Raw genomic sequence first — 21,885 nt, forward strand, 5'->3', positions numbered from 1 at the left:
AGGTACAGGGGCGTCATAATTAAACTTTCGCTACCTGAGAGGGTCCACATGAATAACGAGTCATTGTAGAACCATGAAACATTGTTGAAACATTTGTAAGGCATGCATGCGGAAGAGAAATTACGAATAAATCATTGATAGAAACACATTTAAATTTTCCACATGAAAGAGTAACATTTGCTAACTGCATACCATGTTAAAGTTCCGGGTTACTAACGTTGCTCAACGTGACGACCACCTGCATCCAAAACATCTTGGAACCACGCTACAGATACCATTTCGCAATTTTTCGCTGCACTTTTCGGACGGTGGTCCATGAAATGTTCAGCGGTCCTGACACAACTCGTGCTCTGTTTTACACACATTCCGTCCAGTAAGTTCTTCAAAAATATGTAGCGCACTTTGCAATCGGCCTGTCCCAGGAGCAATTCCCAGATTACCAGTCAATTGCGAAAAGATGAACTCTCCTTATTCTCTTAATGCGTCGATACTCACGAAGAGGAGCAGCACTATTGCTATTGCTTCCATAAAACAGCTTTACGAGTGAAGGCCTGCTCACCTTTTCCTGGCCCATGTCGACAGCAATGCACACTGATGCTTGTGTTTCAACCACACCGGTGCCGAACTGCAAGTCGTGACACTAACAATACTGAGAACGCAAATCCATCAGCGCACAGTGAGAACATCATTTCTATAAATTTGTTTAGCCTTACGATAAACAGTTTTTCGTCTACATTGGCTCAAGTAGTGAAAGTTTAAGTATGATCACCCTTTGTTACAGTTAGCAACTGTGCGTTTGCCTTCAGGGAGTATAACTGACGGCGCGTAGATACCCGGGTTATATTCATCCAGTATTTGAGAATGGGAGTACTTAGCAACTTCCTACTAACTTTATACAAGTAATCACAAACCTTTACAAAAATTTTTACCGCTGACCCCCCTTACAAAATGATGAAAGGAAAAATTATTACACCTTACTAACAAGGGAACCTCCCCATCACACCCCCCTCAGATTTAGTTATATGTTGGCACAGTAGATAGGCCTTGAAAATCTGAACACAGATCAATTGAGAAAACAGGAAGAAGTTGTGTGGAACTGTGAAAAAATAAGCAAAATATACAAACTGAGTAGTTCATGGGAAGATAGGCAACATCAAGGACACTGAGAACGTAGGATCGCCGTGGTCTCGTGGTAACGTGAGCAGCTGCGAAGCGAGAAGTCCTTGGTTCAAATCTTCCATCGAGTGAAAAGTTTGATTTTTTATTTTCAGTTTATGTGACAAACTCTTATGTTTTCATCACTTTTTTGGGAGTGCTTATCACATCCACAAGAAAACCTAAATCTGGCAAGGTAGAAGAATCTTTTTACCCATTCGCCAAGTGTACAAGTTAGGTGGGTCGACAACATATTCCTGTCATGTGACGCACATGCCGTCACCAGTGTCGTATAGAATCTATCAGATGTGTTTTCCTGTGGAGGAATCGGTTGACCTATAACCTTGCGATCAAATGATTTCGGTTCCCATTGGAGAGGCACGTTCTTTCGTCTACTAATCGCACGGTTTTGCGATGCGGTCGCAAAACACAGACACTAAACTTATTACAGTGAACATAGACGTCAATGAACGAACGGACAGATAATAACTATGCAAAAATAAAGAAAGTAAAATTTTCACTCGAGGGAAGACTTGAACCAAGGACCTCTCGTTCTGCAGCTGCTCACGCTACCACGTGACCACGGCGCTCCTGAGCTCCCACTCTCCATGATGTTGTCTATGTCGCCCATGGAGTACTCAGTTTGTATATTTTGCTTATTTTTTCACAGTTCCACACAACTTCTTCCTGTTTTCGCAATTGATCTGTGTTCAGTTTATCAAGGCCTATCCACTGTGCCAACTTATAACTAAATCTGAGGCGGGGTGCGATGGGGAGGTTCCCTTGTAAGTTCCCACCGCTCATGCAATAAATCTTCAGCATCAGACTTGACGTTTTGATTTATTACTTCGGTTCTACTGACTCTAGTCACAACACGTTTTGCAGACAGTATCTTGGTATACCACAGAATGTACCTGTAAAGCATATCCATGTATTAAATATTGTTCCGGAGATAAGATCTCGTAAACTTTTAGATGCACGAGAACCTAGCTTTTGATTCAAATGGAGTGCAAATTAAGCAGACTATCCTGATTTAGTGTTTCAAATTGAAAGCTCGTAGCGGCTGCCAACAAACTTAAAGGATAATTTGACATGTCTCCTATACTTTTATCCCCTTTCAAGTTAAACCCAAAATATTGAACACTTTCACTCAGTATAAAGCAGTCTGACTTTTAAAGATGAGCCGGCCGCTGTGGCCTAGCGATTCTAGCCGCTTCAGTCCGGAACCGCGCTTCTGCCACGGTACAGTCGCCGTTTCGAATTCTGCATCGGACATGGAGGTGTGTGATGTCCTTAGATTAGTTGGGTTAAAGTAGTTCTAAGTCTAGAGGACTCATGACCTCAGATGTTAAGTCCCATAGTGCTCAGAGCCATTTGAACCATTTTAAAGATGTTTTACACACAGGGGAGATAGAGACTTTCAGGAATCGGGTATTTATTGGTCAGACAATAAACATGGAAGATGATTTTAGCTTTTTGGACAGCAAAATAACTGCTGCCGGCCGAAGCAGGGTAGAGATAAAATCCAGATTGACTTCAGCAGGAGAGCTTTTTGACAAAGAAGAATCTGTTTATAGTTTGTATAAATTTAATAGTTAGGTAACGTTCCCTGCGGTATTTGTCTGTAGATTGTCCTTGTGTGAAAGTGAATCTTGGACGTTCAGCAATTCATACAAGAACAGAAAGGAATCTTGTATAAATGTGGTGCTACAAAAGAATGCTGAAGATTAGATGGGTAGATCGAGTGACTAGTTAGAATATATTGACTCTCAATGGGCAAAAAAGAAATTTATCGCTGGACATGACTAAAAGAACGGGTCTAGTGATAGTCCGCAGACTGAGGTGAGCACTACGTAGTCTTTCTTGCAATGACTCTCGTTTCATTTTTAAAACCATACATTTTCATTTACAAATTTACTCACATTTTATTGTTTGTAATTACTAATCGAACTTGGGATTTCACTGGCTTCAGTTGTATCATAAGTCTTAATTCTGTGGCGAAGAAACACATTTGCCCTGCAGTTTTCATAGGTATTTGTAACCTAGGCAATATTTCATGCGTTTTTGAGATAAATCTCTTATTGTGTATTATATACATTATTGGCAGTGTAATTATGTAGTTATACAATTTACCAAAATATGTATTTTTATGTTGATAATCGCTCTTTATGTATTAATTTTAAAAAGGAGTATATGGAGATTGGGCTGCAACCGTGAAACTAGTCAGAGAGAATCCAGTATAAATGAATGAAAACAAAAAAAGAATTTTTGCTGCAGAACTGAAATTGCCAGGAAAATGTTTATCAAGTGTGAACTGGAGTTCAGTTTCCTTCCTTTTTGCCTTGCATTTCTGAAAGGGATAGGGCATGTGCTTTTAAAACTCATAATCGAAATACTGACAACTAAATGTATCACATAATCTCTATCTTTTCTCTTGCACTACTAATATGTTAGTGTCATTAAAATGTTTCAATTTAAGCAATTTTAAAATGATAAGTTGAATAAATGTTTGCTCAAGTGTGATATTTTGAACTTATAAAATCATTTCAATAACGTATGAAAAGTTAGCTAAGTTCGTTTTACGAAAAAACATTTGGTGCTGATATAAATAAAGAAAAATACTGCTGGTCTCACCGTCGGGGTCTTTGATAACTTAGAAAAGTTTAAGGAAAGAAAATCTGATAAACATCTGGTTACAGCTGAGAAGAGATTACGTGAACTGGCGACCATTTCCAATTATGACGAACAGGTTGACAGATAGTTTAAAAGTATTGAATTAAAGCGTTAACCCTAGCGATACCAAGGCATTTACCATAATGCGCATTGCCAATGGGATGGGGGGCGGGAGTGGGTGTGGTGTATTTTTTGCCCAACTGAAAAAAATTAAAAAATGAAATTCGTTAATAATTGTTGATTTACGTTGACAACGTATTTCTTAAAGAGGAACTCATGTGCTGGATAGGGTTAAAAATGTGAAAATACCTTTTAGCACACTCATAGCAACTTTGAATAACATGTAGTACCGACTTCTTAACCATCTCAAAAAAATGCGAACTTTTTTAATTGTTGTTGACTTTTACTCTGAATACAATTTTTAAAAAGATACTGATGTGTAAGTAAGGCGCTGAATACGATATTCATTGGCGAAAGTGACACCTGCTGCTGAGATTTTATTTTAGTTTAAGAGGAATTCATGGAAAACAATAATTTTTTTTCAAAATTCTAAGAGATAGAGTAACTGATTAGGTTGTAATTTTTTCTTAAGTTTCACCCGCCCCCCTCCTCCCTGCCCCTCCCACCTCTCACCGCTTGGTTTTGCGACGGTTAAACAGGTAAGCGATGGAAATGTCAAAGTTGATGTGCTCCAGTAACTGCCATACAAATACGTATGTATTTCTTCAGAGTAACGATTGCTTTATTAGTGGTAAACATTTTTTGCAGGCAACCATTACTTAATTTCAGACTTGTTACTCAAAGAAACGATTCTTTTCAGCTTTTATTTTCGAAGTAATTACATTGATATTTTATGTGTCATTTCCATGACATCTGTCTTTACATGTTTCCTGTCAAGTTATACATTAACTTCGTACTGTATAAGTAATTGTTGTTTTGAACGATTCATTAGTTTGGAGTGTATAGTTCATTTCAGGCAGGAGATAACTCGTAAGTATTGTGATTAGTGGTGTCAGGTTAGAAATTCCACAAATAAAACGAAATAATATACCTCAGTTCCTTACTAAGTGATCTCTTTCTTGAGATAAGACCGGTTCCAGATCCCTGTCCACCCACCTCCCTTCAGTTTTTCCCTCTCGGTGAAAATGGATTACAAATGAAGGCTACGTCTATCTCCCTACTTAATTTCTCAATAAGGCTTTTAATTTTGCGTATAAGAATTATAAAACACGGTTTTCAGATTCGCTTGTGTTCTGCACTGTCAGGTTTCCTCATTCGATTCTAAGGAAATTATTGGGTAAAATAAAATGATTTACTGACATATTACAGTCGGATATCAAAGTCTCATAATGAACTGTTTTTTCTATGGTCTATTGCCCATAGTCATTGAGATACTTTGCTAATAAGTAAACCACCTGGCATATTTTGAAGTTTCTGCTGTTAAGAATATACACTCCTGGAAATGGAAAAAAGAACACATTGACACCGGTGTGTCAGACCCACCATACTTGCTCCGGACACTGCGAGAGGGTTGTACAAGCAATGATCACACGCACGGCACAGCGGACACACCAGGACCCGCGGTGTTGGCCGTCGAATGGCGCTAGCTGCGCAGCATTTGTGCACCGCCGCCGTCAGTGTCAGCCAGTTTGCCGTGGCATACGGTGCTCCATCGCAGTCTTTAACACTGGTAGCATGCCGCGACAGCGTGGACGTGAACCGTATGTGCAGTTGACGGACTTTGAGCGAGGGCGTATAGTGGGCATGCGGGAGGCCGGGTGGACGTACCGCCGAATTGCTCAACACGTGGGGCGTGAGGTCTCCACAGTACATCGATGTTGTCGCCAGTGGTCGGCGGAAGGTGCACGTGCCCGTCGACCTGGGACCGGACAGCAGCGACGCACGGATGCACGCCAAGACCGTAGGATCCTACGCAGTGCCGTAGGGGACCGCACCGCCACTTCCCAGCAAATTAGGGACACTGTTGCTCCTGGGGTATCGGCGAGGACCATTCGCAACCGTCTCCATGAAGCTGGGCTACGGTCCCGCACACCGTTGGGCCGTCTTCCGCTCACGCCCCAACATCGTGCAGCCCGCCTCCAGTGGTGTCGCGACAGGCGTGAATGGAGGGACGAATGGAGACGTGTCGTCTTCAGCGATGAGAGTCGCTTCTGCCTTGGTGCCAATGATGGTCGTATGAGTGTTTGGCGCTGTGCAGGTGAGCGCCACAATCAGGACTGCATACGACCGAGGCACACAGGGCCAACACCCGGCATCATGGTGTGGGGAGCGATCTCCTACACTGGCCGTACACCACTGGTGATCGTCGAGGGGACACTGAATAGTGCACGGTACATCCAAACCTTCATTGAACCCATCGTTCTACCATTCCTAGACCGGCAAGGGAACTTGCTGTTCCAACAGGACAATGCACGTCCGCATGTATCCCGTGCCACCCAACGTGCTCTAGAAGGTGTAAGTCAACTACCCTGGCCAGCAAGATCTCCGGATCTGTCCCCCATTGAGCATGTTTGGGACTGGATGAAGCGTCGTCTCACGCGGTCTGCACGTCCAGCACGAACGCTGGTCCAACTGAGGCGCCAGGTGGAAATGGCATGGCAAGCCGCTCCACAGGACTACATCCAGCATCTCTACGATCGTCTCCATGGGAGAATAGCAGCCTGCATTGCTGCGAAAGGTGGATATACACTGTACTAGTGCCGACATTGTGCATGCTCTGTTGCCTGTGTCTATGTGCCTGTGGTTCTGTCAGTGTGATCATGTGATGTATCTGACCCCAGGAATGTGTCAATAAAGTTTCCCCTTCCTGGGACAATGAATTCACGGTGTTATTATTTCAATTTCCAGGAGTGTAGTAACTGATCAGTTTATGTTTGGTGCACTTTAGGGGATACATTGCTGCATATAAAATATAGCTAATATATCGAAATTGTTTCTAACGGAGAAAAGAGAGAGATATATTTCTCCATTCTCGAGAAAATACGTAAGATATATTGGAGGTGGTCCGTGACAGAATTGGAATCAATGCGCCTCTCGTTAAGCTAATGCGGCCTGCTATGGTCTGGTATGTGGAAGGCGGACCTGTCTATTTTTTTAATTTCTCATATGCTGCCGATACTAGTCGCCTCTGATGATGCTGACTGGATGTGTTTTTTCACGAAATACGACATCTGTCCCACTGAAATTGTTTGATGTGTCAAATGTGAACGTGAAAACTGTGATTATCTGGTGAAATTACTTAAGAGGGATCCATCTTCCACTGCACTCATTGATCTAATGCGCATATACTTCATAAAAACACGTGAAATAAATATTTTGGGTATTGTAAGAAAAATGTATGCAAATTAGCGTCAGTACGCTGCAGTATGCAACAATAGGTGTTATGTGTGATGGTGCTGAACCATCATTATGCAAAACGAATGCATGTTAATAAACCATTGTGCTCTCGCCCGTGACAAGGCACTCAATATCGCACGAAATGAAATCGGAATTAGCAGTATTGTCTGCGCACAGTGTGAGCCAGTTTTTTAGTGAAACTCACACATCAGCAGAATAACACTGTCGGCGTGCAGCTTTTTCGTTGTTATTAAAATAATTATTACATGGCATCTCCTATGATCTGGTTGTGTCTTCCTTTTGTTTGCCCTAAGAGGTGGTGTCCAACCGTCCATTAATGGCCCCTAAAAGTCTGTCCATAAATGCTTTCAGACGTGTGAAGTAGTCTGGCAGATTCGGTATCGGTAGAGTTGGACAGGACACAATATATTAATGTCACTCTATAAGAGCACTGCTAATCATCAATGCCCAAGCTTTTTAAGGCCTTGTGTATTGCGTCACTAGCTGTTTTGCATGTGCGATGGACACTGATACAGTACTCTAATATACACAATTGGCGACAAGGGCGCTTAGTAAAACTGCGTCATTTTCGGTGATGGTGAGTAAGTTCGACGGCTGGTCCTGGCGGAGGTTCGAGTCCTCTCTTGGGCATGGGTGTGTGTGTTTGTCCTTAGGACAATTTAGGTTAAATAGTGTGTAAGCTTAGGGACTGATGACCTTAGCAGTTAAGTCCCATAAGATTTCACACACATTTGAACATTTGGTGTAATTTCAAATAATGATAAAGGGCTTTTTTTCAACATACGTTATTTCGAAGAGTGTGTCCGTAGGGCAACAACTCGCCGGCGAATGTCAGTGCTGCAAACAGTCCGTCACCATAGCTGAGTAGCCGGCACGGTAGATCAGCGTGTTCGGTCAGCTATCCTCTGTAACAAAAAACTGAGTGAATGGATCAATGAAGAACCTAAACGGGTGTCATCGGACGTCCGACAGAACAAATTCAGTCAAAAATATAGAACAAAACGAGATTTTTTAAAAAAATGTGGGCAGTGCGACAGAATGCCATGCACAGGGCCCGGGTTCGATTCCCGGCTATCTCGGAGATTTTATCCGCTCTACATCTGGGGGTTTGTGTCGTCTTCATCATAATCATTTCACCCTAATTTACATGCAAGTCGCCGAAGTGGTGTCACGACGAAAGACTTGCACTAGGTGACCGGTCTATCCGCCGGGAGGCCCTGGCCATAAGACATTTCATTTCATTTCGGTGCTGCAAGTACGTTTCTCCGCACTGATCTTCTCACCTAAGCTAAACTACAAAGAAAAATTTATTTAACACTCCAGGTGTCATTTATCCAGGCCAAAGTGACTAAACTTTGATCTGTCATTTCCAGCTCCTAAAACCTGTGTGAGTGTCGTTTTTACATTTTTGGTCCTCTACCAGTGAGACGTCTATGACGTTGCCTTCCACGAAATGTTGGGAAAACATTTATCTATAGTTTCACTTGATCATGAAATTTAAACATATCGGTATATAAATACACTGTCTGACAAAAACTGATACCCACGTATGCAAGATAGGTCGGTATGTAAAAGAGGGATTCGCGATTCTTAGAAATAGGTGGAACGATCGCTTCCCAGTGGCGAGTCGCTTGCGAGAAGAACGATTGCCGGTAAGTCTCCGTGTTGCCTCGAATCTCTCTTTTTTTAACTTCTTGATCTTTCCGCGACATGTATGTAGGATAAAGCAATAAGTTAGTTGGCTCTCACAGAAACCGTGCACTCTCGGAACTTTGACAGTAAAAGCAGAACGCCTCTCTTCCAGCCTCTGTCATGGGAGTTGGTTCACCATCTCCATGACACTTCTATGCCTACTACGTGAACTTGTAACGAAACGCTCTGCTCTTCCTTGCACGTTTTCTATTTTCTATATCAATCCTATCTGGTACGGATCCAATACGGACGAACAGTGTTCAAGTACTGGGCGACCGATAGTTTTGGAAGCTACCTACTGTGTTGCCGTACTACATTTCCTGAGGATTCTAAGAACGAATCACAGTCATGCGTCTAAATTTCCCGCGATTAGTTCCGCGTGGTAGTTCGACTTTAAGTCGCTACGTACGCGTACTCCCAGATCTTTTATGGAAGTAATTGATTCCTGTGATTGTTCTGCAATCGTATAATCACACAGTATTGGGTCTTTTTGTCTGTGCATACGTAATACGTTTGTTTATATGACGGTAAATTTCCAGTCCCTACACCAAGCGTGAATCTACCGTAGATGCTCCTGCGTTTCTTGCCAGTTTTCTAGCCTTGCCACTTCCCTGTATACAACAGCATCGGTCCACAAAAATTCTTATGAAACTTCCGACGTTGTCTGCTGTTTCATTTATATAAGACGATATTTTCAATATTATCTATAACACTTCCTTGATCTATGGCCTAATTTACTTTAACTTCTGAAGATTTATGTTCAGAATGACAATCTGTATCTAGTTTGCTAGAAACTCTTAAATCCAATCATACAGTTGGTCACATATTTCGTATGTGCGCGAGTGTTTCTGATTTTACATGAGCAGATCTTTGTCTGTGGATTGCTTTTCTATCACATGTCGTGGTGAAACAAAAAACCCATGCTTAGATATTTTATCAAGTTGTTTCATCCTCAGGGCTGCAGATATGTTAAAGGGGTCTATTTGCTCTTAAAACGCTTTCGGGACTGTAAATTTCCCAATTGAGTACTGGTTCAGTCATTTTCTCATGTGATACTGTGATTATGTCGATAGCATTTTCCGACAGAATTTCTTTCATTTCCGCCAATGATCACAGAACTTTTGATCTTTAGACTACCCGTTTCGGTAAGCAATGACCATTTCCACCTGTGTTTTATGTTGTTTTTGTTGTGGTCTTCAGTCCAGAGACTGGTTTGATGCAGCTCTCCACGCTATCCTGTGCAAGCTCCGAATAACTACAGCAACCTATGTTGTGGGTTGGCAGGAGAGCCAACACCAGGTTACAAGAGGAAGCCGAAAGGCACGCGTTTTAGCTCACGCAGGCTGGCGTGAGGTCTGGAACCGGACAAGGAAATTAGAATTTAGATAAAACGGACGTAGCTGGTGGAATACTTAACTTTAATCCATTAATGGTGAACATCGGTCTTGACGGTACATTATTACAGTATCAATAGTAACTGGTACTGGCGCCTTGCTAGGTCGTAGCAAATGACGTAGCTGAAGGCTATGCTAACTATCGTCTCGGCAAATGAGAGCGTATTTTGTCAGTGAACCTTGGCTAGCAAAGTCGGTTGTACAACTGGGTCGAGTGCTAGGAAGTCTCTCTAGACCTGCCGTGTGGCGGCACTCGGTCTGCAATCACTGATAGTGGCGACACTCGGGTCCGACGTATACTAACGGACCGCGGCCGATTTAAAGGCTACCACCTAGCAAGTGTGGTGTCTGGCGGTGACACCACAACCTACATCCTTCTGAATCTGCTTAGTGTATTCATATCTTGGTCTCTATCTACGATGTGTTTTATAACATGTCTTAAAAATAACTAATCCATAGTGGCATCATCACAAAATACACACAAAATCAGTAAAACATCGTCGCACATATTTAAAACATGGTGTAAAGTAGGCTACAGTTCCGGCACAGTCATATTTTCTTTGATTATGACAGAACTGGGGCCTAGTTTACACCATGTTTTAAATAAGTTCAACGATGACATTCTCTGGCGATGCCTCTATGGCGTTATTATTTTAGGGCATGTTATAACACAGATCTGAAGATAGTCATTCTCTACACAATTCCGAAGATTACAGCAGGCGACGAATGCGAGAAATGTAACACAATCAGCTTAATAGCTCATGTATCCAAGATTCTGGCAAGAAAAATATACAGAAGAACAGAAAAGAAAACTGAGGTTTTACTTGACTATCAGTTTGGCATTAGGAAAGATAAGTGCGCCATAGAGGTAATTCTAACGTTGTGGTTGATAACGGAAGCAAGACTAAAGAAAAATCAAGACACCTTCATAAGGTCTGGAAAAGAATCCGACAGTGAGAAATGGTGAAACATGTTCAAAATTCTTAGAAAAATAGGGATAAGCTATAGGCAGAGACGGAAAACAGAGATAGATATACATCCATCAAATAATTCAGAACATACCCACTCATACATCTAAATTTAGTCTGTTTTTCATATTTCTGATTTATGTGTAGTGGGGGCTGACACTGAATGGATTTATTAGTATAAAGTTTGATTTTTATTTTTTCACTTGATGTTCGTCGCCGGCCGGAGTGGCCGAACGGTTCTAGGCGCTTCAGTCTGGAAGCGCGCGACCGCTACGGTCGCAGGTTCGAATACTACCTCGGGCATGGATGTGTGTGATGTCATTAGGTTAGTTAGGTTTAATTAGTTGTAAGTTATAGGGGACGGATGACCTCAGATGTTAAGTCCCATAGTGCTCAGAGCCATTTGAACCATTTGATGTGCGTCAGTGCCTTCTGCCCGGCGGTACGTTCTAGCGTATGTGACGTTGCCCAGAACCGGATAGGACCACCCTGAAACTCACATGTTGAACCGTCAGGAGCTAAACTCACTTGTTGCTGACGAGGTAACGCCACCGAACTGCGGGTCTTACGATCTTGGAGGTGGTCAAGTGCGGGCGGAACCGCGGCCAGCTGCCGGGCGCGGACACACCATTCGTTCTCTTCTGCTGGCAGCTTCCAAACCGATAGGGCGCCCTCTTCACCTGCTCTCTTGGGCTGCTGCCCATTCAGTCTCGGCAGCTTCTCCAGGCCTGCCTATTTTTTACCGCATTAAAACTTCATAGAGTTTAAACTATGCTTCATTCTTCACATCAACGCCTGCCTACTGCTTTCCCCTCCTGGCCAATCCTGACGCATTAATATTTAATTTGTTTTCATGATTTTCCCACTTGATTGTTTCTGTCTGCCCGCATCCTACACTCATCATGCTGGGGTATGTTATAGTGTTATAGTTTTTTTGAAATTCATTGCCTTCTTTCTTTGATGTCTGTACCCATATATGTTGTCATTGTGTCAGTTAAACGTAAGAAAATAAGTGAGCAATTGAGACAGAGCTTCCCGGCAGACACCCATGGATGTGTGCTGCTAGGCGCCCCAAGAGCGAGGCAAACCTGTGTTTTTCTCAATGTCAACGTCTTCAAAAGCAGTTGACTCCCACTTATCACTTGACAACCTGTTAAGACTACAACAAGTGAGTAACACTTCTCAATCTGCCAATGAATCAGGGGTCAAGGCCAGCTTCGTGAAAGGAAAAAGCCAACTACGGATCTTGGTAGTATCCATCTAGTAAGATGGGAATTAAGATGATGAAGTGCAGGTGATGATGCAGAAACGTGATGAAGAGTGTCATATGCAGTCAGATCCATATGGAAAATTCACTTAGAAAACATTAAGCGTGAGGCACCGGCAGGAGTGGACAATCATAGACTAAGTGAGTAGTCAGTAGTAACTGAATAAACGGAGTGCCAACGAAGGTGCCAGCAACATCGACGACAGCAGCAACTGATGGACTGGTGGTGCTTCATTCACAAGAAGACAGTTCTTCTCTGGGTGACACAACAACAACTAATAGACGAGCAGAAATGAATAGTGTTGAACAGAGACAGTCCGTCCTCGTCCCAGATCTCTAGCGGATTTGATTCGATAGCATGAATAAGTAGCTGAATAACACTTCTCCTGCGACTTGGACTCAGGGTCCATTGATATAATAATTAGGCCCAGTGTCCATTGAGTTAGTAGTTGGCCAAGTAGCCTTTGATTCAGTAAACGACAGAACAAGCGACTACAACTAGGTGTGTCTCTGAGCTAGCCAGGTGGTGCATTTTATATTTATTAGAACAAGAAACCAGGTGGTTCTGGTCACTTGATAGTGGGAAACCCATATGTAGTAAGATGGAATCATACCGTTTCGAATATCGATAGTAAAAAAAAATTATTACTAATTGGAGGCCATGTACACATGTTAACTGGTCAAATACCTCGCATATAAATATGTCTACTGATAAATAAATTCATTTAATGAGTTCATATCATCATCACTTTGGCAGATTATCATCCCCGTCAAAGATCCTTCTGTGAATGAATGAACAATATTTTTGTCAACATCCTGATTGCGCCACGCAGACCACACTAAATCTGTATTGGTAGCTCCGACATGTGGCAGAACGCCACACTGCACAGGTATTTATTTTTTTGCAATTTAACACATTTTTCTAGCTTTTGTACCCTGAGCGTTGTGATGATTTCCTTCTATGCCCATTCCGCAGCAGTTTCAGTAGATATGTGGTGTGGTAGCTTCTCTCTTGCTAAACGTAATTTTTTGTGGTGATCGAGTGTTTGGTTCTGTATTCAATCGTTTACCTTATGAATCCAGCTGTTTCTATTCCTACCCTCAAATTATACGATGCAACGAAACCCACTTCCATTTGAAATAAACAGGAGTACATTTCCCGCAATTATATGTTTATGGTTAATCTCGTCATGAGCGCTATTATTTGGTGTTTTATGCAGATTGTTGATTGTATCATGTAGATTTATGTTTATGTTGGTGCGAAAAATTAGTTTTATTCATGAAATTTTAAGCAGGCGCTAAGTCTACTGCTTTGCAAGCCACATTCAATCCTTATCCTCTCAGACACTGTTAAAACGTATACGAATTCTGAAGGCAGCAGGTGTAAAATACAGGGAGCGTAAGGTTATTTACATCTTGTACGGAAACCAAATGGCATCAAGGGGAAGCAGTGATTGAGAAGAGAGTTTCACAAGGTTGTCGCCTATCCCCGATGGTATTCAATCTGTACATTGAACAAGCAGTAAAGGAAACCAAACAAAAATTTGGAATACTAATTAAAGGTCAGTGAAAAGAAATAAAAACTTTGCAGTTTGTGGATGACAGTGTAATTCTGTCAGAGACAGCAAAGGGCTTGGAAGAGCAGTTGAACGGAATGGACAGTGTCTTGAAAGGAGGGTATAAGATGAATATCAAGAAAAGAAAAACTGAATCAGACGATGCTAGGGGAATTAGATCAGGAAACGAAACACTTAAAATAGTAGATGAGCTTTGCTACTTGGGCAGCAAAATAACTGATGATGGTCGAAGTAACGAGAATGTAGAACGTAGGCTGGCGATGGCAAGAAAAGCATTTCTGAAGAAGAGAAATTCGTTAGATTTAAGTTTAAGGTAATCTTTTCTAAAATTATTTGTCTGGAGTGTACCTCTGTATGGAAGTGAAACATGAACGATAAACAGTTTAGACGAAAAAAAACAACAGAAACTTCCGAAATGTCGTGCTCCAGAAGAATATTGAAGATTAGATGGGTAGATCACGTAACTAATGAGAAGGTGCTGTATAGAATTGGGGCACAACTTGACCAAAAGAAGGGATCGTTTGGCAGGTTATGTTGGGCGTGAAGAAACGCAGAGGAATGCCACGAGATTAATACATTAAGCAAATTCTGAAGGATGTAGGTTGCAGTTGTTACTGGGAGTTGAAGAGGCTCGCTCAATATAGAGTAGAATGGACAGCTGTATCAAACCAGTCTTCGGCTTAACACCACAACAACAACTTGTGAGGCCTACATTTAAATGACAGCGTCACTTTTCGTAGCCTAATTTAAATTTGAACACTGATAGAGCTTGATTTGCATCCAAAGATAATGAATTGGCCCCCTTTTGTCACCGAACATGTTGCAGGCGTCAGGAACAAATTTCAATTAAATGAGAATGAGCGAAGTGCATGTGTGAGTAACCCACAGAGGTTAGGGTGACTTAGAGTCTGTAACATGTAGCAGAAGGATATCTTTCATCTTCACTCGTTTCTCTGAGAAGCGTAAGTTAATGTTGTTCTTTTTATTTTGCTTGTTCCCATTTTATAGGTGCCTACGTAATAAGTGGGTTGAGGTAATGATGGCCGGATTTCTTTCCTGACACCAACACAGAGAGGGTATCTGTGTTTTCCATCTGCCTACGTCTGGAGTAAATCTGTGTTCAAGAACGAGAAACTTTTCTAAATGTTAGCGTAGCGTGTTGTTCTTCCTCTTTTTGTCTGTTACTGTCACAACAACATTTGAACACTTTCCAGTGCTTGAAACGTCCTCATCCTCGCTCGTTTCCTGTTCCTCTTCTGGTACATTTAACAGTGCCCCTACGAATCAGGCCGGCCGCGGTGGTCTCGCGGTTCTAGGCGCACAGTCCGGAACCGTGCGACTGCTACGGTCGCAGGTTCGAATCCTGCCTCGGACATGGATGTGTGTGATGTCCTTAGGTTAGTTAGGTTTAAGTAGTTCTAAGTTCTAGGGGACTGATGACCACAGCAGTTGAGTCCCATAGTACTCCGAGCCATTTGAACCATCTACGAATCTTCTTATGTTATAAACATCGAATGTTGGACAACTCTCTTCTACAGCATTACAGCATTACACCATATCTATTCCATCTCTTCCTCTTCCGATTCGCTGTGTCCTCATATCTTCCCATTCGTCGTCGTCTCGTTAACCTCATTACTTTCTAAGTTACAACCTGAAATCAAATCTACTGGCGAGTCATCTGTTTGAGACTCATCACAGTTTGTTCATAGTTCGTGACTCACTTCGTCTATTGCTTCTCTCACTTCCTCCTCTTCCTTCCCTAATGTCGTTTAGTTTTCTTCTTTTTCTTATACTTCAGCGAAAACCAGGCCTAGCGTGTCAGATCCTCTTTCCCGCCATAGTTCTACATTACCTATTAACTTTATTTGGAAAGTCTGATTTCTTTGGCCAAAAGCTGCACAATTTTATTTATTGTCTACCGGTCAAAAATTTTTGACCCTTTGATGTACAGTATTATCTGTTGTGAAGATGGTAGCTAGTACCGAAACAGATAGAGAATAATTAAAGTTCGTACAGCTGTAGGCCAAAAAAATGCTTTTGTTCCAAAAAATTATCGGCTGTCGATAACTACTTGAAGAAGGCTTTACTATGAATTTGAATTTAATATTTTCTCGTCCTTCAAATGTACCTGTAGAAACCTCCTCTGCAGGTGTAGCACCAGGCGATGATATACACCAGTACAGACCCGAAGAGACAAAACATTTCATCAGTTTGGAAGGCAGGAGACGAGATACTGGCAGAAGTAAAGCTGTGAGTACCGAGCGTGAGTCGTGCTTCGGTAGCTCAGTTGGTAGAGCACTTGCCCGCGAAAGGCAAAGATCCCGAGTTCGAGTCTCGGTCGGGCACACAGTTTTAATCTGCCAGGAAGTTTCATATCAGCGCACACTCCGCTGCAGAGAGAAAATCTCATTCTGGAAACATTCCCCAGGCTGTGGCTAAGCCATGTCTCCGCTATATCCTTTCTTTCAGGAGTGCTAGTTCTGCAAGGTTCGCAGAAGAGCTTCTGTAAAGTTTGGAAGGTAGGAGACGAGATACTGGCAGAAGTAAAGCTGTGAGTACCGAGCGTGAGTCGTGCTTCGGTAGCTCAGATGGTAGAGCACTTGCCCGCGAAAGGCAAAGATCCCGAGTTCGAGTCTCGGTCGGGCACACAGTTTTAATCTGCCAGGAAGTTTCATATCAGCGCACACTCCGCTGTAGAGTGAAAATCTCATTCTGGAAACATTTCATCAGTGTTCACGCCCCCTGCAAAATTACGACATTTCATGAAAAGACGATCTAGGGCTGACAGCGCTTGGAGTGTACAAGGTCCTATGTCAGTATGGCTGCTTCTACGTCGACGAAACAGTACGCCCTGTGGAGCAACGCCGGATGGAACAGGAGAGTTACTTATGCCTACTCGATTTTGAAAAATCAGCCATGGCAGAACAATTTTAGGAAACTGACGCCGAATCCTATTCGACCAAACATCTGTCTTTATGGGGTTTTGTGACAGAGCTATAAAACAAGCTATAGAAGTAAAATATAAACACCATCAATAAGGACGGCAGTTTGGAGCTCAGAACGACCTGGACACTGGTCATCGTGCGGTTGGAGTGGGCTCGGAGGGCAAAGGACGAAAACATTATCATATTTGGCGAGGAGAGATTACAGGTGTTGTCACAGCCAGCAGCACGGCTATATAAAGGCGAGGCCACGGCGACACGACAGTCACGTGCCACTTCACAATGGCCAAAGAGCGCTCAGTCAAATGCTCGTGAGACTTTAACCACTTGACACAGCTGGAAGCCCAAGAAGATCTTATTAGTTTATTATAGTTAACTGGATGATTATTAAGATTTTGTAGACAAGCATTCCAACCTCCCCAACTGAACCACGGACCTTGCTGTTGGCGGGGAGGCTTGCGTGCCTTAGCGATATAGGTAGCCGTACTGTAGGGGTAACCACAACGGAGGGGTTTCTGTTGAGAGGCCAGACAAACGTTTGGTTCCTGAAGAGGGGCAGGCAACCCTTTCAGTAGTTGCAAGGGTAGGAGTCTGAACGATTGTCTGATCTGGCCTTGCAACATCAACCAAAACGGTCTAGCTGTGCCGGTACTGCGAACTACTGAAAGCAAGTGAAAAATACAGCCGAAATTCCTCCCGACGGCATGTAGCTCTAATGTTAAATGATGATGGTATCCTCTTGGGTAAAATACTTCGGAAGAAGAATAAGTCCCTCTTTCGTATCCCTGGGCGAGTATTATTCAAGAGTACGTCATTATCAGGAGAAACAACACTGGTGTTGTACAGATCGGAGCGTGGAATGTCAGATTCCTTAATCGGGCAGGTAGGCTAGAAAATTTAAAATGGGAAATCAATAGGTTAAACTTCGACAAAGTTTGAATTTGTGTAGTTCAGTGGCAGAAGGAACAGGACTTCTGGTCAGGTGAATACAGGGTTGTAAACATAACATCATATAAGGGTAATGCAGGTGTAGTTTTAATAGTGAATTAAAAAATAGGAATACGGATAAGCTACTAACAACAGCATAGTGAACGCATTACTGTAGTCAAGATAGAGACGAAACCCACGCCTACCACAGTAGTACAAGTTTATATGCCATCTAGCTCCGAAGATGATGAAGAGACTGAAGAAATGTATCACAAGATAAAAAATCTATTCAGATAGTTAATGGAGACGAAAACTTTATAGTCATGGGATACTGGAATTCGATAGTAGGTAAAGGAAGAGAACGAACAGTAGTAGGTGAATATGGACTGGTGGTAAGGTATGAAAGAGGAAACTGCACGGTAGAATGTTGCACAGAGCATAACTGAATTATCACTAACACTTGGTTTAAATCATGAAAGAAGTTTTTATAAGTGGAAGAGACGAGGAGATACAGAAAGGGTTCAAACTGATCACATAATGTTGAGACAGAAATTTGGAAACCAGGTTTTAACTTGTAAGACATTTCCAGGGTTAGATGTGAACTTTGACCGCGATTTATTGATTAAAACTGAAAAAAATTGCAAAAAGGAAGGATTTTAAAGAGATGGGATCTGGATAAACTGAAAGAACCAGAGGTTGTAAAGGGTTCCAGAAGGGGCATTATGGAACAACTGACAAGAACAGGGGGAAAGGATATACAACAGAAGAAGAATGGGTAGATGTGACAGATGAAATATTGAAGGCAGCAGAGGATCAGGTAGGTACAAAGACGACGGTTAGTAGAAACGTCTGGGTAACACAAGAGATAACTGAATTTAATCGAGGAAAGGAGAAAATATTAAAACGCAATAAGTGAAGCAGGCGAAAGGAAATAAAAATGTCTAACATATGAGACCGACAGGAAGTGCAAAATGGCTAAGGAGGAATGGCAAGAGGACAAATGTAAGGATTCAGAGGCATATGTCACTAGGGGTAATATAGAAACTCCCTACAGGAAAATGAAAGAGACCTTTGGAGAAAAGAGAACCAATTGTATGAATATCAAGAGCTCAGATGGAAAATCAGTTCTAACCAAAGAAGGGAAAGCAGAAAGGAGGAAGGAGGATATAGAAGGGCTATACAAGGGAGATTTACTTGTGGGTACTGTTATGGGAATGGAAAAGGACGTAGAGGAAGAAGAATTTGATAAAGCATTGTAAGACCTAACAGGAAACAAGGCTCTTGGAGTAGACTACATTCCATTAGAGCTACTGATATAGCCTTAGGAGAGGCAGCCATGACAAAACTCATTCATCTGGTGAGCAAGGTGTCTGAGACAGGCGAAATACCTTCATAAATGGTTCAAATGGCTCTAAGCACTATGGAACTTAACATCTGAGGTCATCAGTCCTCTAGACTTAGAACTACCTAAACCTAACTGACCTATGGACAGCACACACATCCATGCCCGAGGCAGGATTCGAACCTGCGACCGTAGCGTCAGCACGGTTCCGGAAATACCTTCATACTTCAAGAAGAACATAATAATCCCAATCCCAAAGAAAGCTGTCAGGTATGAAAATTACCTGTCAGTTTAATAAGTCACAGTTCAAAATACTAATACGAATACTTGACATAAGAATGGAAAAACTGGTAGAAGCCGACCTTTGGTAAGATCAGTTTGCATTGCGGAGAAATGTAGGGATATGCAAGGCATACTGAGCTTACGATTTCCTGTAGAACATAGGTTAACGAAAGACAAACCTACGTTTATAGCATTTGGGATCATAGAAAAAGCCTTTGGCGATGTCGATTGGAATACTCTCATTCAGTTAACAGGGGTAAAATACAAAGAGCGAAAGTCTATTTACAATTTGTACAGTCGTGGGGCACGGAAGAGAGGCAGTGGTTGAGAAGGGAGTGAGATATGGTTGGAGCCTTTCCCCCATGTTATACAACTGTATACTGAGCAAGTAATAAAGGAAACGAAAGAAAAATTTGGTGAAGGAATTAAAGTCCCGGGAGAAAAAATAAAAACTTGGAAGAGCAGTTGAACGGGATGGACAGTATCGTGAAAGGAGGATACAAAATAAACACCAACAAAAGCTGAGTGAGGAGAATGGAATGTGGACGAATTAAAACTGGTGATACTAAGGGGTTCAGATTAGGAAATGAGACACAAAGTAGTATATGAGGTTGGCCATTTGGGAAGCAAAGCAACTGATGATGGTCGAAGTACGGATGATATAAAATGTACACTGGCAACGATAAGAAAAGCTTTTCTAAAGAAGAGATTTTTGCTAACATCGATTATAGATTTAGTGTCAGGATGCCCTTCCTGTAAGTGCTTGAATGCAGTGTAGCTGTGTATGGAACTGAAACATGGACAATGATTAGTTTAGACAAGAAGAGACTAGAAACTTCTGAAATGTGATACTACAGACGAATGCTGAAGATTAGATGGGCAGACCACGTAACTAATGAGGAGGTACTGAATAGAACTTGGAGAAGAGAAATTTGTGTCACAACCTGACTAAAAGAAGGGATAGGTTGGTGGGACACTTTCTGAGGCATCAAGGGGTCACCAATTTAGTACGGGAGGGAAGCGTGGGATGTAAAAATCGTAGAGGGAGACCAAGACATAAATGCAGTATGCAGCTTCAGAGGGATGGAGACTGCAGAAGTTACTCGGAGAGGAAGAAGCTTGTACAGGACAGAGTAGTATGGAGAGCTGCAACAAGCTAGTCGTTGGACTGAATATCACAACAACAACAACAGGCATTCCAATTCAGTAATATGTTTTAACTGTAAAAGCATTTCACTCGGTTATGGCTGCAGTTTCAGAAGTTTGGAAGAAATCACATCCTGAGCAGAGCCGCCAAATTGTAAACTGCACTGTGTGTAGCCCTTAGCAATTTAATTGGGCACTTTGATTAGGTAAATTAATATGGCCCTGTAATATATGATAAGAATAATCGTCGTTCATCAGATCAATGATGAATGAATGTATCTGACTACTAATTCAAACAAAGAAGTCAATGAACTCAGTTAATTACTCGTAAGTAATCAAATTTGATTAGAAACGTGTTAAACACCAACTTAAATCAAGAAACAAATGTTGTGGCAAACTTGGATTAAGGATCTGGAATGGTAATTGAAAATTAATGCACAACTGGAAAAATACATTTTCATTTGTGGAGGATGTACTGTGATTGCTGTAGGTTCGTACATAGAGAGAGAAAATTCTTTATGAAGGTATACGTGTGCATCTATTGCTGGAGTTGAAAGCACTGCAATGAAGGTTTCAAAATGAAAATTGTGATTATTGGATATTGTTACGAAAACTGCGCCTTTACCTACAGTTCGCTTCACTTTGCCTCTACCAGGCACTTAAATGTAATTTGCCGAGTATCCATGTAGATGTAGTTGTAGACTTTTATGAATGGGTCTCGACACAGTCAGAATGTGAAAGTGGCGGCTGTGTAAACTGAAATAACAGTCGTTGGGGTTGGTAGCCACATATCATCTATACGTGCACCTGAGATCAATTCAGCTGCCAGACAGCGTCTTGTCCATGATGTGCAGACCCTCCTCAAAAGCCTGGACACGGACCAGATGATATCTGGTAGTGGAATGACTATCTTCAGAGTACTTCAGACAAGAGAAACTTTGAGCTCTGTGTTTTTTAGCGTTGCGTAATTTTTTGTTAGTTGAATACTAGTTCTTACGAGTGAGAACAAATAAAATGTTGCCTTGCAATTCACTCTCTCTAATTTGCCTGCAGTGTACAGTACGGCTGAATCCCTGTAAGCACAGTTTCACTCTCTACTCCATCTCTTAGATTATACACATATACTAATAGGAGCAGTAGTT

Source organism: Schistocerca nitens, chromosome 5, assembly GCF_023898315.1.
Source record: "Schistocerca nitens isolate TAMUIC-IGC-003100 chromosome 5, iqSchNite1.1, whole genome shotgun sequence".
Taxonomy (NCBI): Eukaryota; Metazoa; Arthropoda; class Insecta; order Orthoptera; family Acrididae; genus Schistocerca; species Schistocerca nitens.